The sequence below is a fragment of the Schistocerca gregaria genome, chromosome 4, assembly GCF_023897955.1.
Source record: "Schistocerca gregaria isolate iqSchGreg1 chromosome 4, iqSchGreg1.2, whole genome shotgun sequence".
Lineage (NCBI taxonomy): Eukaryota > Metazoa > Arthropoda > Insecta > Orthoptera > Acrididae > Schistocerca > Schistocerca gregaria.
In genome coordinates, this window is record NC_064923.1 from 451,556,281 (window position 1) to 451,580,190 (window position 23,910).

The window sequence follows — 23,910 nt, forward strand, 5'->3', positions numbered from 1 at the left end:
CAGACGACGGATCTGGTGTGGAATGCCCTAGTTTCTTTGCGGTTAACTTTTACTGGTAATTTTCTTTTCTGTTAGCGCTTAATACAGATTCAACAGAGTCCATGTTGCCTGTCCCCAGGAAAGCAGCATCCTGCACAGCAGACTGCCAACTCCAAACACAAACTGCCATTTGTGGGAATGATTAAATTCAAATAGTACTATATACCAACAAGGTCACTTGACTAGAATACAAATGAGGTGCTGAGAGTCATAAGGGCCAAAAGCACACCACCTTTGACCCTTGCATTTAAGTGAATATTAGAGAAACTAGCGAGACAGCTTTTGTGAATGTTCAGATATATATGTACAATATGAGCCTAGAGAATAGAAGTTTTTTGTCTCGTAACATATAATTTCAAGCCATTGACTTAATGTTCAGGAGACTCACCAAAACACAAAAACTAGTTTACAATTTTCCTTATAACATCAGTAATATAATATACTGTAATGAATAATTAATCAATTAAGCAATTAATAATTTTTCCTCAAAAGTAACAAACTTTTTAAAAATTAACAGTACAGATAAACCAGACCCACCATATGGTCAACAGATGTCAGATGCCTGAATAAATGCTAGAGTCTCACAACTGACGATAATACGCTTTATGGTTCTCAGTGCTTCAAATGGATTACTCTGTGATAAAATCCTGAACTTAATGGACTATATCTCATTCAGAGTCCCACAAAATAGGCTTTTCCATCAGTATAACTATAACATATACTGATGTCTGGTCCAATTTTACTATATGGTGAGTGGATTTACTTATCTGTTGACCATGCTGCCACCTAGCAGGATTTATTCTAAGTGAACATAGATAAAAATTTGCTGCAGTGTGCTACCACCTGGTGGCTCTGATATAAACTTGTAGTTGAGTGGTAAGGGCTAGCATGCTGTGAATGGTGCACATTGTTTATCATATCTATCTGTACCTTGCCCGTAAGGGAATTACATCATGCCAGTTGCAGATGCGCAGAAGCTTCTTAAAACGTGCACAAGTAAAGGTGTGCTCGCGACCCTGATGGCAAGTTTCACTGAGTCTAGAGGAGCAATATGTAGCACAGTGTGGTAAACTTAGTGCTGTGTATTTCAGATTACTGCATCTACATCACATTTAACAGTATAATCAGTAAATCCGTAAGGTGGCAAAAGGGTGTTCGCATGCTCCTGCACAGCAGCTGCCACTTCAAATAATCTCGACATGTAATCACAAAAAAACCATATGTATGTTAAAGGGATAGGTTTCAACTTTCTGCGTCTACTGTCATGTATTTTTGATTTTCAAATGTTAAAAAAACGTAAGATGTTTTTCCTGTTCGTCGGTAACAGGAAGGACTCTCTCTCTCTCTCTCTCTCTCTCTCTCTCTGCTAACGAACAAGAGTAGACGTTATTTTAGAATGTAATTGGCAGTTTTGAGAATAAGTGAAAAGTCTGCATTTTGATGTGTGTAGAACAAATAATATATTCATATTTTGTTAGTGAAAAATTGATTTATTATTGCAAGAATTACTGAATTATAGAAGAACTGAAGAAGCCCACCTGTGTACTTCAGAGTTATCATGAAGATCCGATTCTCATTTCATGGACATGGTCCAGATTTTGCAGGTGGATAAGGCAATTGGACATAGTATTAGTAATTGTAAGCATAAATCTACAACAAGAGAAAAACTATTTCATCCATGCAGAACTAATATGAACCTATTTACAGGCATAGCCCAGCTTATTGTGCTTGTCTAAGTGCTGAAAAATTAATCTCATTATTTCCATATATCTAAACATTTTTGTATTATATATTTTATTATATTATACTGTATTATGCTGTATGATGACACCAATTTTTTTTTAAAAAAAATGGAACAATATTCTTTTTTCTGTGTCACTGGGGAGCGCAAAAAGGACTTCAGCAGCATAATGTGTGTGGAAATTGTGAAAGCATAACTAGATAACAGCATCACAAAGTGATGTTCTTCTGTCAGGAGAATAAGCTCCTCAAATGTCTGCATTACAATATATATAGACAAGCATCCTTGTTGGTACTCCACATTTGAAGTTTGTTCTGTGGGCCGGTGAAGTTTCAAACCGTACTGACAGATGGCAGAGTCATAGTACAGTGTCAAAATGGTGTATACGTACGACTCACATTACAAACAGCATGCTGTTATTGAATTCTTGTGTGCAGAAAAAGAAACTGTAGTGAACATCCATAAACATTTGTGTGCAGTGTATGGTGATGCTGCAGCTGATAGGAGTATATTTGGGTGACAGGTAAAGGAACTTACAGCCTCAGGAAATGCAGAAGCAGAGCTCCATGACCAGCCACACTCAGGACGTCCTGTCACAGCCATTGCTACAGTTGTCGGTCAGCATTAGAAGTGCGCATGCACTGATCGAGACTTTTGGATACTCAGAGTTGCTCACAATGGGTTCCACGAATGCTCACAGTGGACCACAAGATTCAAAGAAAGGCCATTTCATCCGAATTGTAGATGCATTTTGAGGCTAACAGAGAGGCTGTCAACGGGGGACGAAAGCTGGGTGCACCACTTTGCGCTGGAAATAAAAAGGCAACCCATGAAGTGGGATCGTCCTCAGTCACCACGAAAGAAGAAATTCATGACAACCCCCTCTGCCGGAAAAGTCATGGTGACTGTCTTCTGGGATTGTGATGGCATTATTCTCGTGGATGTGATGCTAAGAGGGTCAACCATCAATTCAGAGGCATACATGAAGACTCCAACATGTTCGATCTGACAAGAATCCAGGAGAAATGTTGCTCTAGTACAATAATGCACGCCCACACCCAAGTCTGAGAACAAATGAACACATCGCCAAATTGGGTTGGACATCATTACCTCAACAAACCTACAGTCCAGACCTGGCACCCTTTGACTTCCATCTCTTTTGGCCGCTTAAAGATTATCTGCAGGGAACACGCTTTAAAGATGACAGAAGTGTCAGTCACGCAAAGAAAACATGGTTACACCTACACGACAAGAGCTTGTACCAGCAGGGAATACCTGCTCTTCCACAACATTGGCATACAGCCATAGAATGAGATAGAGACTACATAGAAAAATAGGACATGGACACGACATCTTAATATATATTGTCACCAAATTCTGACTCTTAACGATAAATGTGTTCTGAGATAGGAAAAATGTTGGGCATTATTTATTGAACAAACCTCGTATGGGTAACTCAGTTACAGTCTGTGAGCTTATTATTACAACTGTCACTTCAAATACTCACATTAAGTACTTATATGTGCAATAAGGTGATTACACATAGAAAATAATGCATGTTAAATTTCACCTGCACTTCCCACAGCATTTCATGTGTTATACAGCTTTTCATGTCTTTGGAAGTCATCATTTCAAAATAGATATAATGTTTTAATTTTCTCCAAAGATAAAATTCCAGAAGTGTTAATTCTGGCAAAGTGTGTGCACTATTTTGTGTTTCCTGAGTGACAAATCCAATGATATCTGTAATTATCTGTACAGAATGGGTATGACATCCATCATGTTGGTACCACATGGGCTGCCTTATGTCCAGTGGGATGTCTATCAATAACAGTGGCAGCATGTTTGTTAGAAACTGTATATATTTGTGGCTACTTAAAGAGTTCCATCAATAAAACAGGGATTAATGATGCAGTTCTTAAAAAGCCCACACCACAATTGACAGACCAAGGTCCTTGTTTATCCAGATCACCAAGCCAGTGTGGATTTTCTACTGCCAAATAATGCATATTGTTAAGGTTAATTTGCCCATGGTTTGTAAACAATACTTCACTTACAAACACAGAATCACTTTGCAGTTTACATAGATCCAATTTAGAGAACTGTAACTGATTTTGAAAACCATTGCCGTGTAGCTGTTGATGCGCTAATTTCTGGGAAGGGTGAAACGTGTTCGACTACAGTATTTGCATCACTCTTCAGTGGCTGGTATCACTCACACATTCAAGCTACCTTGTAGTGACGCGTGGTTTGTGTATTCCATGCCGAAATGTTGGTTGAATTTCTCTCATCAGCAGCTGTTCATTTCCAGTTGTGTATTTTGTTTTTCACATTTCCAGTTTCCCAAAATTCTTTTCTAATGTTCGCAGTGACAGACTATGAGGGCTTGGCATGATCAGGATAACGTGCACAATACAAATGCACTACCGCTAAGAGTTTGGTGACACTGACCATACACAAAATGGATACCCATTTATTTATTTTTTTCACACAATGTGTAAGCCTGAATAACTTCAAGCACAAGCTGTCCGATCAGTACAACAGTACAGCAAAGACAAATGAGCCCAAGTGCACAGGTAATCTCATTATCCGAGTTATGTTGCACCGCAGTGTGCTTCTTCCTGTGAGGTAGGCTGACTGAGTAAAACACCTACCCCCCATCTTTTTATTGGTGACCGGACAGCATGCAACAGAGATCAGGAACGATCTCCATATACTCGCTTTAAACTCTGAAGTGCATCCTATGACATAGCAGAAATGAATGATGAGCTACACAGCTCAGTGTTAGCCCATAAATGCAAGTTGCCATAACCAAAAGAATACGCAAATAGCATGTTTTTTGGTTGTATGGAGATAAAAGTGATGTTTCCCTGTGCCCTGTTTTCATTTGACAGAGCATATATGTTTTTTTTGGTGGATGTGGAACAAATAAGAAACAACCTCTTCACTGTGGCTACTCAAACTTGGGGAAAAAGCAGTCTCTGAGAATTCCAGGTGTGAGGAGGAAGATGGTGTCAAGAAGCTTCTGACAAATTAATGGTGTGCAGCTTGGGGGTATGGCAGGGGAGGGGGGGTGGGGTGGGGGGGATGGAGGGTAGCAGAGCTGCACACCACGATAGTGACTTTTCTTTCCTCTCGGGTGAGCTGTAAGCTATATATTTTTAAGCATTGATAATTTATGTGAAATAATATTAATATAATTAACACGCTATGAGATATTAAGTTTTTTAAAAATTTGTGTTTTATAAATACTAATAAAATTCAATTTCAATGCTAGGTTAAAAACACAGAATTCCCTGAGATTTTATGAAATTCCCTGATTTTCCCACATAAAACGTAATCCTAGATTTTTCAGAAGAATTGCTACCCTGCTTTTGTTTGCATTGGAGGAACTTTGAAGCATCGACTACAGCATCAAACTTTCTCCATAAATTACTCTTCCTCTTTTGCAGCACATTTGCTGTTGTATATACTTCATTTTCAACTTACACCCTCCAGTCTCATAAAACATAGCTTCATTAGAGGCCATCTGTTCCTGAGAGTTGGACAGTTTCATTAGGAGTAGGAAGCAAATACCAGTGCCAACATTCTCAGACTCATCATACTCCTGGAACTGTAGCAGGAAGGAAGCAAGACAATATAGCACCAACATAAAAGCGCCATCTTGATTTCTAATATGTGCAACCGTCAACTTAGACTCCTCATCTCTATTGTGCAAATGAATCCACTTTCAAAAGCACTTACCTTGAATTTGTACGTCACAACCACTGACTTGAGGGCTGGAGTCCTGCAACATCTACCTGCTACTTGTTGTTTGCAAAAAATGAGCATGTGATGCACTGTCTCTGTTACACATGTGAATAAGGGGCAACAAGAGCTGGTCTCAGCAGCCACAGACTGTGGTTTTGTGTGTGTGTGTGTGACAGACAGACAGACAGACAGACAGACAGACAGAGAGAGAGAGAGAGAGAGAGAGAGAGAGAGAGAGAGACAGAGAGAGAGAGAGAGAGACAGAGAGACAGAGAGAGAGAGAGAGAGAGAGAGAGAGAGAGAGAGAGAGAGAGAGAGAGAGAGAGTTGTGTTTGTATATGTATGTTGCCTCACTTTCTGACAGTCCTTTTGTTATGCCTATCTGTGACTCAGCATCTCCCCTATATGGTGAATAGCAACTTTCCTTTTCATAATACTGTTTCAATAGGAAATGATTTTATTGGCAGGTCATTCAGGAGAGACTTATTAATTAAAAGGAAACACAATTTATCTAGAGGGATGGTGGTCCTGTAAAAACATTACGTAATGAACAGACCACTTCCCCTACTAAATCTACACCAAAGCAGAGACAGCCAAACTGACATGCATAACGCAAGCATAATTTTTGTAGCTCTTGGAATCCACAGACAAATTTAGGTACTGCTCACTTTAATCTTAGTTTTGCCGTGTGGGCCTTACATTCTAAGAAGCGACTTGCTAAATCTCACTAAATATCTGAGCACTTTCAGAAGAACATTATTTGTCACGACCGAGTGGCTATCAGCAATTTAAGTACTGTTGTCCAGAAGACACAAATATGAAGTGCAAGTGCATAATACATTTACTTGTGAGGTGAGGCAAGATGCAGAGCCCTCTTTAACCTGAAGGGATGCTTTTCACATCATCTGCTGGAATTCTTCAATGACACTGGAGCTTCGTTTGCCATATCACATCACAATAAAATTACACAACAGTACCGCAACATGCCTGGAGCTTGATAAACGCCAGAATATCTTGACTATCAGCCATGTCGTTTTCCTGATGGGCATCCAACACAGAAACTTAAGTCGAGCCCACTGTCACAATGCCTTCTCCCCAAAAAGCCAGAAGATGCCCCTACTTATAGTGTCTCTTAAGTAATGAGCAGTTATTATTTTGAACAAACCTCTGTTGTCTGTATGTACCCAGGGAGCTTAATGAAGTTCACTCATGCATCTTTATTTGATTTACTCAGGAAGACAAAACAAGAGTAGCCTTAGCCCCTTGTGACCTATGGTGTAATTGAGTTGGCTGTGTGGTTTCTCTCCCTGTCATTCCTTAAGGCCAACCAGTACCCATAAGAGCAGTGGGAGACATTTTACGTGGTCTTTATTAGACACAATTTCTTCAGGAATTAACGACTCATATATTTTATCTTTTGGCCTCTACTGCTTCATCCTCACCCACACAGTCCACACATAGGGGCTTCTTTCTCTATACCCATCATGTGCAGGTGTTTTCTGAAGTTCCCATAGCCAGTTTCAAGCCCAGGACTGCAGAACTTCTCTTAAAACAGTTTTGGCATCATTAGCTTGCCACATTTTTGTTTTTGGATCTTAGTCCAATATTCTGCATCTGCCTTCTGATCCAGCTGAAAAGGTTTTATTTTGCCATCATCTTTATGATGGTTAAGACAGATCCTGCTTCAATAAATGATGTCCTAGAATTCTGCTCCAATAAATGGAGTCATCAATCCTGTCCTAGCCAGTCTGTCATTTGTTCGTTACCACTAATTCCTGAGTGAACATGGACACACAAAAGGTTTACTCTGTTGCTTCACCCCCCACTCACAAGGAGTGCATGGCTTTCCACAATGATCTTTGAACCCATGGATGACAGAAATTTCAGAGCTGCTTGGCTGAATGAATAAAGCTGCCCAATCTTTGTAGCAGCTATGTACGTTCACCTCCACGCACACTCTGATAGAAAATATCTGTACCTTCCCTAGAGGTATTGTGCTCTCTTGTCTAGGCTGAACCCTGTATACCCCAGTACCAGCAACTTGTCTGTTTCCCAACAGTCAGAAAACCACATTATTTCTCCTGAACAGTATCGTGGTTTACTCTTCCACTGCTCCCTACTTCCAATTGTTATATTGAACGGTATATTGAGGCAGCTGCATGTTAGATTACAAATTATTACAGATGTCAACTGGAGATGGAGCCAAATTCGATAAACAATGATTACAAAAATGTTTCAGAAGAGTATACTCACGGGTGAAATCACATATTGACACAAATGGTTGTCTTGTCTAGTACAGTGTGCATGACGCCCTCAAATGTCAACAATTAAAATGCACACATACAACTAGTGTTACGAACTCATTGACTCAGATGTGCAGACACTGGTGATACGTAAACTACAGTAGGTGGCACTTCTTGTGCGGACCAGTGTGCCCGTAGCCACCCTGAACAGCTAATGTCCATTTCAGCAAATAAAATGGTTGATAGCTAAAGTTAAAACGAATAAAACTAACAAAAATGGGAGGAAGGAGGCATTATATGGTATGAGAAGAACCTGTAGGCTCAGATAAACAGTGGAGTGCATATGAGTGGGTAGAAAGCTGCACAAGAAGTACTTTTAAATAACTATGGGAACTTGCCAAGTACCAATAAGCTTCTATAAAGTCACTACACTTCATAAAACAGGTTGTCATAATGTAAAAAAGGCAAAAATACATAGAACTGCATTAATCAGCACATAACTAACGTGAAAGAAAAGGTACTTTTAAGAAGGAATGTAACAGATTAAAATACAAGCAAAAAGCAGGGGAGGGGGGATAATTATAACATATGAAGTAACAACTAGGAAAGTAACTTTGATAATAAAGCATACTACGTAAACAGAATAAAATCAGACAGACAGAAGTAGCATTTTGTGGAAAACAAAGTAAATACATTGTGACCTGTTACGATAATTAACAAAACAAATATGTGTAAAGCCACAATGATCAGTACCTACTTTACTTGAAAGAACAAGATACTTAAAATGGTACAAGCAGATTAATACATGATAAAAAAGGGGGGAGAGGAACCAAGGGGGTACATTAAATATGAAATATTGAAAGAGAGAAAGTAGCTATGCATGACAAAGTATAGTACATGAAATTACAAAATCGATAATTCTGAGAGAAACAAACATCAGGCAGAGGCCAACAGTGAGCAGTAAATTGGCTATGTGGTCAGAAGTAGTGGCTTAAATACTTCAAGATAATGTCAACTTGAAAGCTGGAGCTGATTGATCGAAATACTGCAGTCTCTGTTCACTCTGCACTTTTACCTCTTTGTGGAGAATTATGATATCCTCTAAATTCCTCAGCGAATGATCAGCACTAAGTAAATGATCTGCAAAGGTGAAATTGTGTACACTACTATGTTTCTATCTCAATAGATGTTCTCTGCATCTCACTTTGATTGGACAGCCATGCTACAATGTGTTTGCTACATTTGATACAGTAGACAGACATTTTTGAAACAGCTTCTCCTGATGGAAAAGTGGTTTTGTTGCTGTAAGGTGTAGTCAAACAAAAATGAGACAGGTGGAAAAAAAGTAATCAAACTGATTATTATTTCAGAAGCAGTCACTAAGACAGTTAATAAATACATTTATCTCACTGTGAGACAGGACAGTCAACGCCTTCAAGGAAAAATGTTTTAGGTTGCCTATGGAACCATGATCGTACCCAGGTGCGCACGTCTTCATCCGAATCAAATAGATGTCCACGAATGTCTTACTTCAATATGGAAATGCATGGAGAGAGTTTGGGACTGTACGAAGGATGTGTAAGTGCTTCACGGCAAAACTTCTACAGCATAGTCGAAACAACCCTAGCAACAGAAAACTGTTGTGAAATGCAGGAACAGCTGCAGAGCATCAGGGATTGATATTGATCATCAGTTTCTGTTTGATTGCATTATTTTTAATAAAATATTGAAAACTGTGACAACCATGACATGTGTATGATTAACGATCTGTAATTACCTAAAGTGGAATGACCACATAACACAAATAGAAAAAAAGCACATGCCTGGCTGAGTGGCATTAGGAGAGTCTTAAGGAATGTGATTCAAGAAAGAAGTAGCTTAGGAAACACTTGTTTAACTGACTCTTGAGTACTGCTCATCATTCTGGGATTCTTTAACAGTTTTGATTAATAGACAAGAAACAGAAGATTGAACAAAGAGCGGTGCTTTTTGTCATGATTGTTATCACAGTGCGAGAGTATTACGGATATTCTTAACAAATTCCAAGGGTAGACACTACAAGAGAGGCATTGTCTATCACAGGGAAGTAGAGGATGGTACAGCAATTCCAAGTCCCATCAATTGAACAAATCGATCATGACACACAAGCATTACCTTGCAAAATGAAGGGCGGGTCCCGCACAGTGTGTCGCAGATTTTCTCCAACCTGGTCGCAGGCTGTGTTCCAAAAAGACCCAAACACCCAAAAAGACCCGCCCAGAATACCAAATAACCTTTTGGGGTGTGTTTTTATCCCTTCAAAGTGAAACTGGGCAAAATAAAATAAAAATAAAAAATAAAAAAAAATAGTGCCACACTATTTTGCCCCTTCTACACACCCATTAGGTTTCCATCAAGATTGTTTATTGACACTTGGGATTGTTCCCTTGACAGTACAGTCATATTTGCACTTACAATCATGGCAACTCTTGGTTGAGAGACAAATTAAGCTGACATATTTTGCATATTTTCATTCAATAATGTTATATGGAATAATGTTATGAGGTAACTCATCTTCAAGAAAGAAAGTCTAATGCTCAATAGTGTGCTATAAGAATAATATTTAGAGCTAACCCATGATCATGTTGGAGACATCTGTTTAAGTTGTTGGGCATTTTGATCAGTGCTTCCCAGTATATTTATTCCCTCATGAATTTTTTTGTAAATATCCTCTGCATTTCAAAAGGAACAATACCACAGGAATAATGACTTTCGTTACTCCACATTAAGGTTGCCTCTAGAGGGAAAAAAAAGGGAGGGGGGGGGGAGGTTGCATAATGCTGTAACCAAATGCCAAATGACGCCTGAAAAATATTTTTCACATAAAAGTACATGTGTAATTAACGTTCTTGAAAAAATTATGACCGACTTAAGCATATTTTGAAATTTTGCAAAATACCCCACCACCATTAAATAATTATGAAAAATGAAAACTTTTGTTACAACATAAATTAAAGAAGCTTTCAAGTCATATACACCCCTGTGTAATAAAGCTGATTTCTAAAATACCGTTTTTGAGAAACAAGTTTGACACAAATGTGCTACCTGAGTATTTTTAACATGCTTAACTAAAATTATTACGTTACTTATATTTGTTTTATGTTTTAAATTGTTATTTTACATTCTTGTTTTTTGTTTGTTTTTAGTTTACCATTTACATATGTGTATTTTGTTAACTGAAAGTAACAAATAACTCATTATTACAATACACAATAACTGTAATAATGATAATCTGTAAAGAAATGTTTAAAACATAACTTTTTTGCACCATGCACAAAAAATGAATGAAATTTCTTCGCATAATCTACACAACAGAGATGACAATATAAAACAAAATTCGGTAGGATTTCAAATGGTGACACACGATCCTCTAAATATCCTGACTTGTATTGCAAACTATTGTATTCCATATTGCAGTCAAATTGTCTCTGATTAAATAGTTCACCTGAATACAGATCGCTATGAAATAGAATTTATTATGTAAATTCACAGTTTGAGGAGAATTTTTCAGGACAATGCTTGGTTGCATATGGCGCAAGTTGTGACTGATTTGAGCGATGGGTCTGGGAAGTGGTGTAGCACTGTAGTACCCATCACACTACCCAGATTAAAGCCTCTGCGACTTCAGTTTGATTGCTGACATGAAGAAAGCTCTTCATAGCATCCGCTTCAGAGCTGTTACAGAGATTCGGTGGAGAATGGGCCGTACTACTCAAAATATCAACACAACTGATGCTCCTAATGGTATCCTATGATTGTGCTGATGACTATTTTAAAGAGGAGTAAAACTTTGAAACATTTATCAATTGAGTATAAGTTGCAAATAAACAGTTGCCACAATTTAAGTTTCTATCTTTTTTTTTTCCTCTTTTTTGTGTGTGTGTGTGTGTGTGTGTGTGTGTGTGTGTGTGTGTGTGTGTGTGTGACCAAACTACAGGGTCATCAGTCCCTTTTTCCTGACGCAAGCAAGGCTCAAGGTACAAAAATACCCAATACCACACCTAAAAAGAAAACAAATGGAACGAACAAAAAACGGGGAAAACATAGACCACAAGGAAAAGTAGAAGAAGTTATTACAACCATAGTGCATATGGTCTTCGTTGGCTGATCACGATAATTAAACAGCATAAGCCCGCCACTCTACCAATGCATTAAAATGTCCACCCCATGAAGACAAAGGGAGATGAACACATGTAGGGAAAAGATGACCACCAAGACAAACAAATGCAAGGGAGTGTGGCAGAGTTAAAATGGAGGGAGGGTGGCAATCTTAGAGAGAAATCTAAAGGTTCACCCTTAGATGGTACGATAAAAAAAACCTCACGAATAAAACGTAAAACTAAATCTGCTGTTGAGGCACTTTTGCCCAACACTGAAGGTAGAGTGCTGGGAAGGTTAAAAGTCCGCCGCAGTGGCTAAAAGTGGGCAGCCCAGCAAAATGTGGACGACAGTCATATGTGAGCCACAGTGACACCAAGGTGGGTCCTCCCGACACAGGAGGTAGAATTGTGTTAGCCACACATGGCCAACGTGGAGCCAACAGAGAACCACAAAGTCCCCACGAGAGGCCTGCATGGACTTAGTCAGCTTCATTGCGGGTCATCCACCCTGATGCCACCGACTCCAATTAGGGGCTCTCCCCATTGGCGCCGCCCAGCCATAGCAAAGGCCACCTGGCATGATGGCCATTGCCGGGAGTCCTGATGCCCCAGGAAGACAAACATCATCTACTCCTTGGCATACAAGGGGAGTTTGCAGATCAGGCATCAGCAGTGGAATCCTTGTATTGTCAGGCACCTACCACCAAATGGGTACATGATGGCTTCACCACTACAGACTGGCTAATGTGCTGGATATTGGGTGCAGGGAAATCCAATACTGTCGTGGGGGCGAAAGAGGACAGGAGACAATGGAAGAAGATGACATACCCCGGAATGTATCCCCACCAAATAGTTTAATTGCAGGTGGAGATCCAAAGTCATGACAAGAGGTTCAGGAGATTGAATCAAAAGGCTCTATGGATAACTCGTGCAGGACATAAGGTGTCTTTCCCCATATGGCCTGCACTTCTGTAGAATTTAGAAAGTGGCAGGTCAAACCATAAAATGAGACCTGAACTTGTAGGGCCAAAAACTGTTAGACTCCTTTTAGTTGCCTCTTACAACAGGCAGAGGTACCTCGGGCCTATTCTAGCCCCCGGACCTGCAGGGGGAGATTAACAGGGATACCAATCTTTTGAATATATTTTAAAAGCAACTGGACTGAGACTTGGTTAAGATCAATATCAATACGAAAGACTGAATACCAGTTACAACCGGACTTTTATTACCCTTTAGTTTTTAGCCCTGGTTATTCACCCAGGATGTCACTGTACTTCTAAAGGGCACTTCTCATGGACTTACATCTCCGTACAAAGTCATTGACAACACTTTGTGGAAGGACTCAAGGATTCATCACAGAAGTTTGAAATAAAAATAATGTGTGTATGTCGATATTTTATTGTTATTCACCAGTAGAGAAGTATGGATTTCTTACATCTGCAACCAGAATTATTGGACATGGAAGTAATGTGTACAAAAGAACATGAGAGCACTGCATCAAGCTTACACCATGTAGACCACAATCATGGATCACTGCGGCATATCTTCTACTAATACGACGTACCAGACAAAAGATAATATTATGAAAAGGACAGACTGCTACTTACCATATAGCAGAGATGTTGAGTCACAGATAGGCACAACAACAAGGCTATTAAACAAGTAAGCTTTCGGACAAAAGTCTTTCTTCCAATACCATATACACCCACATATTCATGCAAACGCACCTCTCACACACGACCAGTTTCTCTGGCTGCCGAGGCATGACTGCAGCCTGGCTTCGCCAGCCAGAGAGAGTGGTCATGTGTGTGCGAGTTGCTTTTGCGTAAACACGTGCATGTATGTCATGTAATTCGGAGGAAGATCTTTTGGCAAAAGCTTGTGTGTTTAACAGATTTTTCTGTTGTGTCCACATGCGATTCAACATCTCTGCCACGTGGCGAGTAGCAATCTATCGATTCCACAGTAATAGCAGACAATGTCCTTTTTCTGATAGCAGTCTTTGTATTAATACCTTATATATTCTCTGTAAAGGAACAGTGACCTCTGTATAATAGACTTAAGATGTAGCATAGGTACACAGATACAGAGATGCTGAATGAAACATATTTGGGTGATAAGAGGGTAATGTTGAAGCCTTTAATGAATAAAATAGCAAATCTTATCTACAGATCTCTCAGAAAATTAGTTGCTGTGAATGACACACAACCTAAAACTGAGCACATGAAAGCAAAACTAGGAACACTGCACTCCTTTTTCAATTGTTTGTCTACTAAGGAAGATACAGATGTACTATCTCAGTTTACTTCTCACACCATTGTAAAGATGGGCAGTATAGGTATTAGTCTTAGTGGAATTGATAAACAGCTGAAATTAAACAAAGCTCCAGGGACAGATGGTATCTCTGTCAGATTCTATAATGAATTTGTAGCTCAGTTAGCTCCCACTTTAACCATTATATAATACAGATCATTTCAACAAAAAACTGTATCCAGCGATTTAAAAAAAAAATTACAGTTAACATCTGACTACAGAAAGGATAAAATAACTGATCCACAAAATTACCACCGGTTCTCATTGATATCCAACTATTGTAAAATCATAGAACATATCCTGACCTAAAATACAGTGAGGTATCTTGAATGGAATGACATCCTCTGTGGCATCCAGCATGGATTTCAAAAACATCGATGACACGAAACCGAACTCGTGCTTTTCTCACGACCTCTTGAAAGCCATGGATCAAGCAAGTTTTTGGCTTCTGAAAAGCATTTGACTAACACACACCAACATTTATAAACCAAAGTATGATCAGATGGAATATCGAACAAACTTTGTGACTGGGTTGATTATTTCCTGGTAGGCAGGACACAACACATTATTTTGAGACAGAAAGTAATCGACAAAAGTAAAAGTAAACTAGGTGTGCCATAGGAAAGTCTTTTGGGAGACCCTTGCTCATTTTGTATATTATTGATGCCATCCACAAGCCCTGAGGGGTCCATCAGTACCAACTGACTGCCATGTCATTCACGGCCATTGGCATCATTCGATGCAGTATGGAGGGGGCATGGGATCAGCACACCACTTACTCTGCTGTTGTGAGTTTCTGAGAGCTGGAGCCACTACTACTCAGTCAAGTAGCCTCTCAATTGGCATCACGTAAAGGCCCTGGCAGTACCAGAAATCAAACCCAGGTCTTACACATGACAGCCAGTCATGCTGACCACTCGGCTATGTAGGCAGACTACATTAATGACCTTGCAGAGTAATTGCAATGACAAGGTCATAGTTTATCATACGTGATGTAGTTATTTATAATGAAGTACAATCTGAAAAATGCTGCAGAATTATTTCATTAAATCTTGATAGGATTTCAAAGCAGTACATAAACTAGCAACTTACTTTAAACACACGGAAATATAAAATTACACACTTCACAAAATGAAAAAGTGTAGTACCCTAAGACAACAATTTCATAATTAGAATCAGTCACCTCAAAAATACCTGGGTATAACACTTTGCTTGGAAATGAAATGGAATGTCCACACAGGCTAAGTCATAGGCAAGTCAGATGGCAGACTTCAGTCCATTGGCAGGATACTTGGGACATGTAGCCAATCTACAAAGTAGACTCCTTTCATACCACATGAGTGTCCCACTTCAAAATACTGCTTAAGTGTGTGGGACTCATACCAGATAAGACTTTTGTGAGATACTGAACATATACACTGGGGTGACGAAAGTCATGTGATACCGCTTAATGTGTTGTCGAACCACCTTTTGCCTGGCAAAGTGCAGCAGTTCGATGTGGCATGGACTCAGTCATTGGAAGTCCCTGTAGAAATAGTGAGCCATGCTGCCTCTATTGCTATCTGTAATTGGGAAGACATTGTCTGTGCAGGATCTTATTCATGAACTAATCTCTCAATTATATCCCATATATGCTCGATGGGATTCATGTCGGTCAATCTGGGTGGCCAAATCATTTGCTCAAACTGTCCAGAATGTTCTTCAAACAAACAATTGTGGCCTTGTGGCACAGTACTTTGTTATCCATAAAAATTCCATCATTGTTTGGGAAGATGAAGTCCCTAAACGTCTGCAAATGTTCTCCAAGCAGCTGACCATAACCAGGACGCAGTCCTTTCCAAGTAAAAATGGCCCACACCATTAGGGACCAACCACCTGCTTGCAGAGCCTTGTTGACAACTGCAGATGATGTTAGCAAAGACGCTTGCGTCGGATGTCTGCTGCCATAGCCCATTAACGCCAAATTTCGCCACACTGTCCTAACTGATATGTTCGTCGTATGTCACACATTGATTTTTGCAGTTGTTAGCACTGAAAACTCTTTGCAAAGGCCACTGCTCTCTGTAAGTGAAGGCCATCTGCCACCAAAATGTCTGTAGTAAGAGGTAATGCCTGAAATTTGGTATTCTCAGCACACTCTTGACGCTGACAATCTCGGAATATAGAATTCCGTAATAATTTTAAAAATGGAATGTACCATGCATCTAGGTCCAACTACCATTCTGCAATCCAGTTGTGCGGCCACAATCATGTTGGAAACATTTTCAGACGAATCACCTGAGTACAAACAACAGCTTTGCCAAGGCACGCTCTTTTATACCTTGTGTATGTGATACTATAGCCACCGGTATGTGTAGCTATTGTTATCAGATATGTTTTATCATGACAGTACATAAAGGAAGATGGCTCAAGTGATCATAGGTTTATGTGACTCGTGGAAGACTCACTGACATGTTGAAACACCTGAATTGGCAGACTCTAGAAGGTACACGCAAATTATCCCGCTAATGCCTACTTACAAAATCTCAAGAACCCATATTATGTGAAAATCTAGAAATATTTTTTATCTTTCTATACTGTGCTCCATGAGGGGATATAAAAACAAAATCTGACTAATTACTACTTCAGCCTCAGTCTATCGCCTTCATTTTCATGACCTTTGCATGGAACTTGGTGAAAGTACCTTTGTATATACTGATGGCTCTCTGAGTGACTGTGAGGTTGGGTGTGCCTTCGTCATTGGCACCCGTGTCTTTTGATATTGGCTTCCAGCACACTTCTCAGTATTTACAGCCAAGCTTTTTCACCTTGTACTAGGCCAAGGAGTACATCCGGCGACACAGCCTTCCCAATTGTGTCCTCTGCCAAGACTCACTCAGTGCCCTCAAAACTCTGTGTGCTGTACACTGCTCATCCTTAGTGCAGTCATTTAAGTAGTCATTCTTCCAATGGGAAAAAATGCTAACGTGATGCCATGCTAAGTACCTTCAGCCATGAATTTCACAGTGGTTTGTAGATTATGTATAGCAGATGGAGGTAGATATGACCTGGCCATACCAAATGTTCTCCACCTTGGGTGGACAACACCCTGTCACCTTGGCAATTACTCACAACAGCCTGCTGCATCAGCAGCATTGCTGGATCATGCAGAAATATTACCAGATATTGCAGCCACATTGCAGCAATGTTGCCAACACTATTGTGGCTAAACACTGCTGTAAAAGGTGGTCCATGAACTCCTTTACAATAGCTAAGCAGGTATAAACACTTTCTTTCTGCAAACAGAATAACCATTTGTTGAAAACTAAACAAACAAACATTATTACTTGATTGTATTACTGAAACAACAATACAGTAATACAAAAAAGATTCAATGGTGCCTTCAAATATGTAAAAATGAATTTTAAAACAAAATTATACCTCAAAAATTTTCACAATAAATTATTTATTCAAACATTCTTACAAAACTTGAGAAAGATGTATACAACATCTCAAAATATTTTTTAAGGTAAATAGGCATCTCTCAAAATTCAATACAACTTTGAGGTTAGTTTAACCCTGAAAGTGTTGCAGCTGACAATTTCATAAATACAAGACTTTTTTCTACATTTACAAACATAAATAATAAATTAATTTTGTACTTTTAGGGGTAGTACCAATTTTCATCTGAGTACAGAAAAAAAACTTCTTTATAAAACCATCAAATCCTGAAATGAAAAACATTTTCTTTACTACTATTTTCTGTCCAAACTACAATTCACAACAGAATATTTTACAGAGCAAAAAAGCAACGTTTCGTACCATTTGATTCAGTGACATCTTTCATCTGCCACAACAGATATTCTGTTTATTGTTATGTAAGATGGTGGAATAAATAAATAAATAAAATGCACATTTCACTTGGTTTTGCAACTAACTTATTTTGGCAAATTATAATAGAAGTCTTCAGAAGCTGTCGACATCAATATTTCAGAATGGAATTCCTGAAACAGATAATAAATATTTCTAACTAAAAATTCTGAAAATTTATCACAAAATAAAGAAATGTGGCTTTCTGGAGTAACCCGTCAAAAAATTAAGAGCCTAGAAAGATAATATTTACTATACAAAAAAGTACAGGAAATAATGATGAAACAATGAAAGAGAAAAAATTTCTTCCAATTTTTTTTATTGGTAAAACACTACAGCAAGGTTCAACTTTGCTGTGACATTTCCTCCATTCCCAATTTGTGGAGCAATCTAAATTTGCTATTCTACTAACAAAATACATTTTGCCTCACATTTAAATTTAACCAAGTATATAGAGGAAATTGTATATATCATTGGAAAAATATCCCTATCTCTCTTTCCTCCCCCCCCCCCTCCCACTTCCTCCAGACATTTATCTCAATAGTCCTCAATCAAGCTACATCATCTTTGTCTCCAAAATGATTATAGGTATTATGGGATAATTCTTCTCCAAAATGATTATAGGTATTATGGGATAATTCTAACAGTCTACAGTGTCAATGTAAATAAAACAGAAAGAAACTTCCACATGGGAAAAATATATTAAAAATAAAGATTCCAAGACTTACCAAGCGGGAAAGCGCCGGCAGACAGGCACATGAACAAAACACACAAACACACACACAGAATTACTAGCTTTCGCAACCGATGGTTGCTTCTTCAGGAAGGAGAGGGAAAGACGAAAGGATGTGGGTTTTAAGGGAGAGGGTAAGGAGTCATTCCAATCCCGGGAGCGGAAAGACTTCCCTTAGGGGAAAAAAAGGACAGGTGTACACTCGCACACACACACACACACACACATATCCATCCGCACATACACAGACACAAGCAGACATATGTCTGCTTGTGTCTGTGTATGTGCGGATGGATATGTGTGTGTGTGTGTGTGTGCGAGTGTACACCTGTCCTTTTTTTCCCCTAAGGGAAGTCTTTCCGCTCCCGGGATTGGAATGACTCCTTACCCTCTCCCTTAAAACCCACATCCTTTCGTCTTTCCCTCTCCTTCCTGAAGAAGCAACCATCGGTTGCGAAAGCTAGTAATTCTGTGTGTGTGTTTGTGTGTTTTGTTCATGTGCCTGTCTGCCGGCGCTTTCCCGCTTGGTAAGTCTTGGAATCTTTATTTTTAATATAGTCTACAGTGTCAGTTATTTTTATTTTCGTTTCCCAACCCCTTAAATAAATTTCAGTCTTCTGTGCAAATCTATCAAATTTTTATTCATATATTTTCAGCATTTTTACTTCAGGCATTTTCTCTCGAGTTTGTCTCCAACAGTCTTAATATCTGTAATCATTTACCAGTAACATTTATATTCCATTTGTATACCTACAGCTACACATTATTCCTGATGGATCCTCTCAATTCACTTGCCCACATAAATTGCAAAGAAACACCCAACCCTCTGGGGAGAGGGGGAAGGGGGACATCCCGTTCCAGAAATTCTGCCTAACAAATGCAATCTACTCCCACACACTCCCCCAAAATTCCTACCCACAAAAGTCCCAAATTCTGAATGCAAATCCTCCTTTGAAAAGCCTTCAGACTGCATTGATCCCTGTACTCACAATGAAACATGTTCCCTTGGTGTAAGCATCCCTCAACTACCTGCATTCCCTTCAGAGAGTACTCATAATATGCAGTTCAATCTTTCCTATATCTTCGAGTTCTGAACTGGAGCTCCTGTTCTCCAACAACTGGAACAGATTCAAAAATCTCCTCGAAAGCTACCAAATCTTTTGCCTTGCTACTCTCACCTTGGAATGCCATTACCCAATGCCACATATAAAACATCCTTGCTTGTCCCTCTTTAACACCCAGACCCTGCTGCATTAACATTTTCCATCTGTCATAACCCAGAACTCACTTCCAACGACCAACAGAACTCAAAGAAATCCATAACACTGTTGCTAATCTATCCACTACGAACCTGAATCCTGCAGAACTTTCAGTCATTTCGGGGTCTCACAGAGCCTGAAACCAAAATTCTGGCTGGGCATGAATCATATGTTCCATCACCTTTCAAATGCAGCTGGTAAGAGACATGGGGCAGTAGCTAGAAGGAAGGGTTTTGCCCTTGCCAGTCTTAGGTATGGATATGACAGCATCTTTACAACAGCGTCCGGGAAATGTGCCCTCTGCCCAGATGAGGTTGTACGTGCTAAGCACAAAGTGCTTGCCCGCATGCTGCAACATCTGAATCTGGATGGCGTCTGGTCCTGGGGCAGAGGCCTGGGGTGAACTGAGAGCATGATCTAGCTCCCTCACAGTAAAGGCAGCATTGTGGCACTCACGATTCGAAGAAGAGAAGAGTATCGCCCGAGCCTTCTCTGCTTGTTTCCGATGTAGGAAGGCAAGGTGATAGTGGGAAGAATTCAAAACTTCCATAAAATGGTAGCCCAAGGTGTTGGAGATGGCAACAGAGTCCACAATGACATCGTCTGCTACTGTCTGGCCAGAAATTGGGGAATGGATCTTGGTTCCTGAGAGCCGTCGGAGGTTGGTCCATATAACAGAGGCAGGGGTAAAATTGTTAAAAGAACTAGTGAATGAAATCCAGCTAGCTCTTTTGCTAATCTGAAGAACGCAATGACACTTTGCACGCATATGTTTCTAATGAATGGAGTCTGCCATTGTAAGATGACTTAAAAACGTGGAGAGCACATCTCCTTGTGCGAATTATGTCGCGGCATGTCTCAGTCCACCAAAGGACTGGGACAAGGTGTAGTAAAGAGGAAGTGTGAGGAATGAAACATTGTGCAGCAGTAAGGATAACGTTTGTAAGATATTCCAGCTGGTCATCGCAACTGGGGAAATCTTGTTCGAAGATTGCCAGGGAGGAGTAAAGCTGCCAGTCAGTCAGCCTTAGTAAGCTGCCATTTGGGCGTGCACGCAGATGGGGTGGGAGTCAGCAAACGGATAGCACACGAGAAATGATCGCTAGGTGTCAGAAAGAATGGACCAATCAAGATGATGGGTAATCTGGGCTGTGCAAAAAGATAGGTCCAAATGGGAATAGGTATGTGAGGAGTTGGAAAGGTAAAAGGGTGCTCCTGTGTTAAGGCAGAAGAGTTTAAGTTGGTTAAGAAGGTCAGTCAAGAGGGCACCTCTCTGACAGGTCCTGTGAGAACCCTGAAGGGGATGATGCACATTTAAGTCACTGAGTAGCAAAAATGGGGCAGTAGCTACCCAATAAGCTGAAGAAAGTCTGGTGACATCGAATGATGGAGGGACATAAATGGTATAGAGTGAAAGTCAAGTGGGGAAGGATAAGGCGAACTACAACAGTTTGAAGATGGATAGTCAGCAGATGAGTTGACAATGAATGTCATCCTATATGAGGAGTGTAACACCCCCATGAGATGGAATGCCGATGTCATGGGAAAGGTCAAATTGAATCGGTAAGTAATGTGAAAGCTCAAAGTGGTCATGTGAGTGCAATTTCGTTTCCTGAAGACAGAGTACGAGGGAATGCTGTGATGCTAAAAACAGCCATAAATCCTCTTTGTGGGACCGAAGACCATGAACATTCCATTGGAGGACAGTCATGATGAAGATATGTAGGGGTGTCAACTCGGTAGCTGCCGAGTGACAGGCGGTGTAGAGTTGCTACTACAGGGCACGCTTGCTTGCTTGATTGTGCAGCTGGCCTGTGGAGTATAACGATGAAAAACGGCTGGTTGTGTGCACCGGCGATACAGAGGCTGGCCAGGCTACGGTACCACATGGTAACACTGCTGAAGAGGATCTTCGAGTTGGCGAATGAGAAGATCACTTGTCTTCGGTGGACTTCTTTGAGCCTTTCCGATTAAAGGAAGACTCAGGTGTTGTTTGGCTGGAGGGAAGGAGGAAGTCTACACAAGAGTGCTCCTTCAGCCCTTTCCAGCCAACCAGTTGTGCAGCTGGTGGCTTCGCCCCTTGAGGCAAGAGTTTGAAGGTTTGTTGCACAGCTTGGCTGGGGGACGGTGATGCTATCTTGACACTGGGCAATTTCACAACCTCAGAGCTTAATTTGAGGTCGCATATCAGCGTGGCCATGTCCTCCATGGAGCAAGGGTAACAAGAACAGACCTACACGTGCCAAACAGAAGAACACAGGATTTGTGACTAGCCAGTAACTTGCAAGCAACTGGATAAGGCACTTTTTCCTTCACCCGTATCTCTTGGACAAACCACTCATCAAGATACATGGGGCAATCCTGAGTGGAGGCAGCATGGCCACCATTGCAGTTGATACAGCGGGGAGGAGGAGACAGAAAATCGCCCTCGTGTGCATTCCTACCAGAGATTACACATTTAGATGGGTGTCAACAAGACGTTCTAGTGTGGTTGAAACGATGACATTGGTAGCAACACTTCGGGTTCGGAATGTATGCTCTACCAAACATGAGGAAAAGAGTGCGGGTGGGCACTAAGGAGGAATTTACCTTTTTCATTACACAATGGACGGCAATTACATCCTGTTCAGAGAGGTAAGATTGGATTTCAGACTCAGTAAGAACGTTGAGCAGTGTAGTGTAAATTACACAACAGAAAGAATTCGAAGTTCTATGGGTCTCGAAATGAACAGGGTAGCTGTGGAGAAGTGAGGCAGCAAGCAGTTGTGCTTGAGAGTCAGAAGTAGTCTCCAAAAGCAAAGTGCCATTCCATAAATGAGAGCAAGATTTCACAGGTCCAGTAAGTTCATCAACACCTCTCTGAATAATGAATGAACTGACTGTGGCGAAGGACTGACAGTCTTTAGTACGCAAGACCACAAGGAACTGTGGTGCAGCAGAAAGGGTCTTTGAAACATAAACGTAACGAGGCTAATGATTCATAGACTTTGATTGGGGAGATGACTGACTCATTGTGAGAAAATTCCCCACGATTGCCAGCGCCTCCAATAGCGCCCTCCTTCCAACTGGGGGCTCCCTTCACAAGGGGGTTGCACCTGCCTTAAAGTGATTATTCACAACTCCCTAACATCTGACAGAGACCAGTAGGAAACTTGGGAAGGTTGCAGCTCAGGCCACCTGTCCCTGGGCCTGGCCTGTACCGGGGATATATGCGAACCCTACCTGCCAAACCAGGGCTGGGAATTATGCATTAACCAGTTACTTGTTTCATGTCAGACGTGTGAGCCGGCCTGCAGGAGTGCACAGGGAGGAAGAAGAAAAAGAGGAACCTCAAATGCTGAAGTGGAGGAACAAGAGTAGGGAAACAAAGAAAGAAGCAAAAAACAAAGGTGAGACTGTTCTTACGTCAGCGACAGACAATGCAGAACACTCCCAATAACATCCCAGACATGTTTCCCTAGGGAGGGGAAAAAGAATAGCAAGAGGACAGACATGCAGGATGGAAAGGGAAAAACGCTCCAAAAGCTGGGGGCCCGTGGTAGCCAAGCATGAACCCGTAAAAGAGTGGCGAGCCCACTGGGGAGGGACACTTGTTGTTCCAGCATCGAAATCGCCAGCAATTTGTGGATGGGTTGCACTTCTGTCACACTGAACGACTCTCTTCAGTCTTCACTGGTCCCTTTCTTGCAGGATCTGACAGTGATGTCAGATTTTATGTTTTACTAGATTCCTGCTATTCATGGTACACTTGTGAAATGGTCATAAGGAAAAAATCCCTGCTTCATCGCTACCTCGGAGAAGCTGTGTCCCATCCCTCATGCAGCAGATATAACACCACATTCTA

The 23,910-nt window shown here is 40.5% G+C and overlaps 1 protein-coding gene across 4 annotated transcripts in view; it reads right to left on the bottom strand.

Moving 5' to 3' along the window:
- Positions 1 to 17,639: 17,639 nt before the first annotated feature.
- LOC126266610 (cyclic GMP-AMP synthase-like receptor) overlaps positions 17,640 to 23,910 on the bottom strand; it is a 91,809-nt gene continuing 85,538 nt past the window's right edge. For 2 of the 4 annotated variants that reach the window (XM_049970951.1, XM_049970948.1), the window contains one exon: positions 17,654 to 18,208. The gene's annotated coding sequence lies outside the window, so the exon portion shown is untranslated. Of the gene's footprint in view, positions 18,209 to 23,910 lie in introns of all 4 variants that reach the window. The other 2 variants (XM_049970949.1, XM_049970950.1) reach the window with 2 other exon arrangements.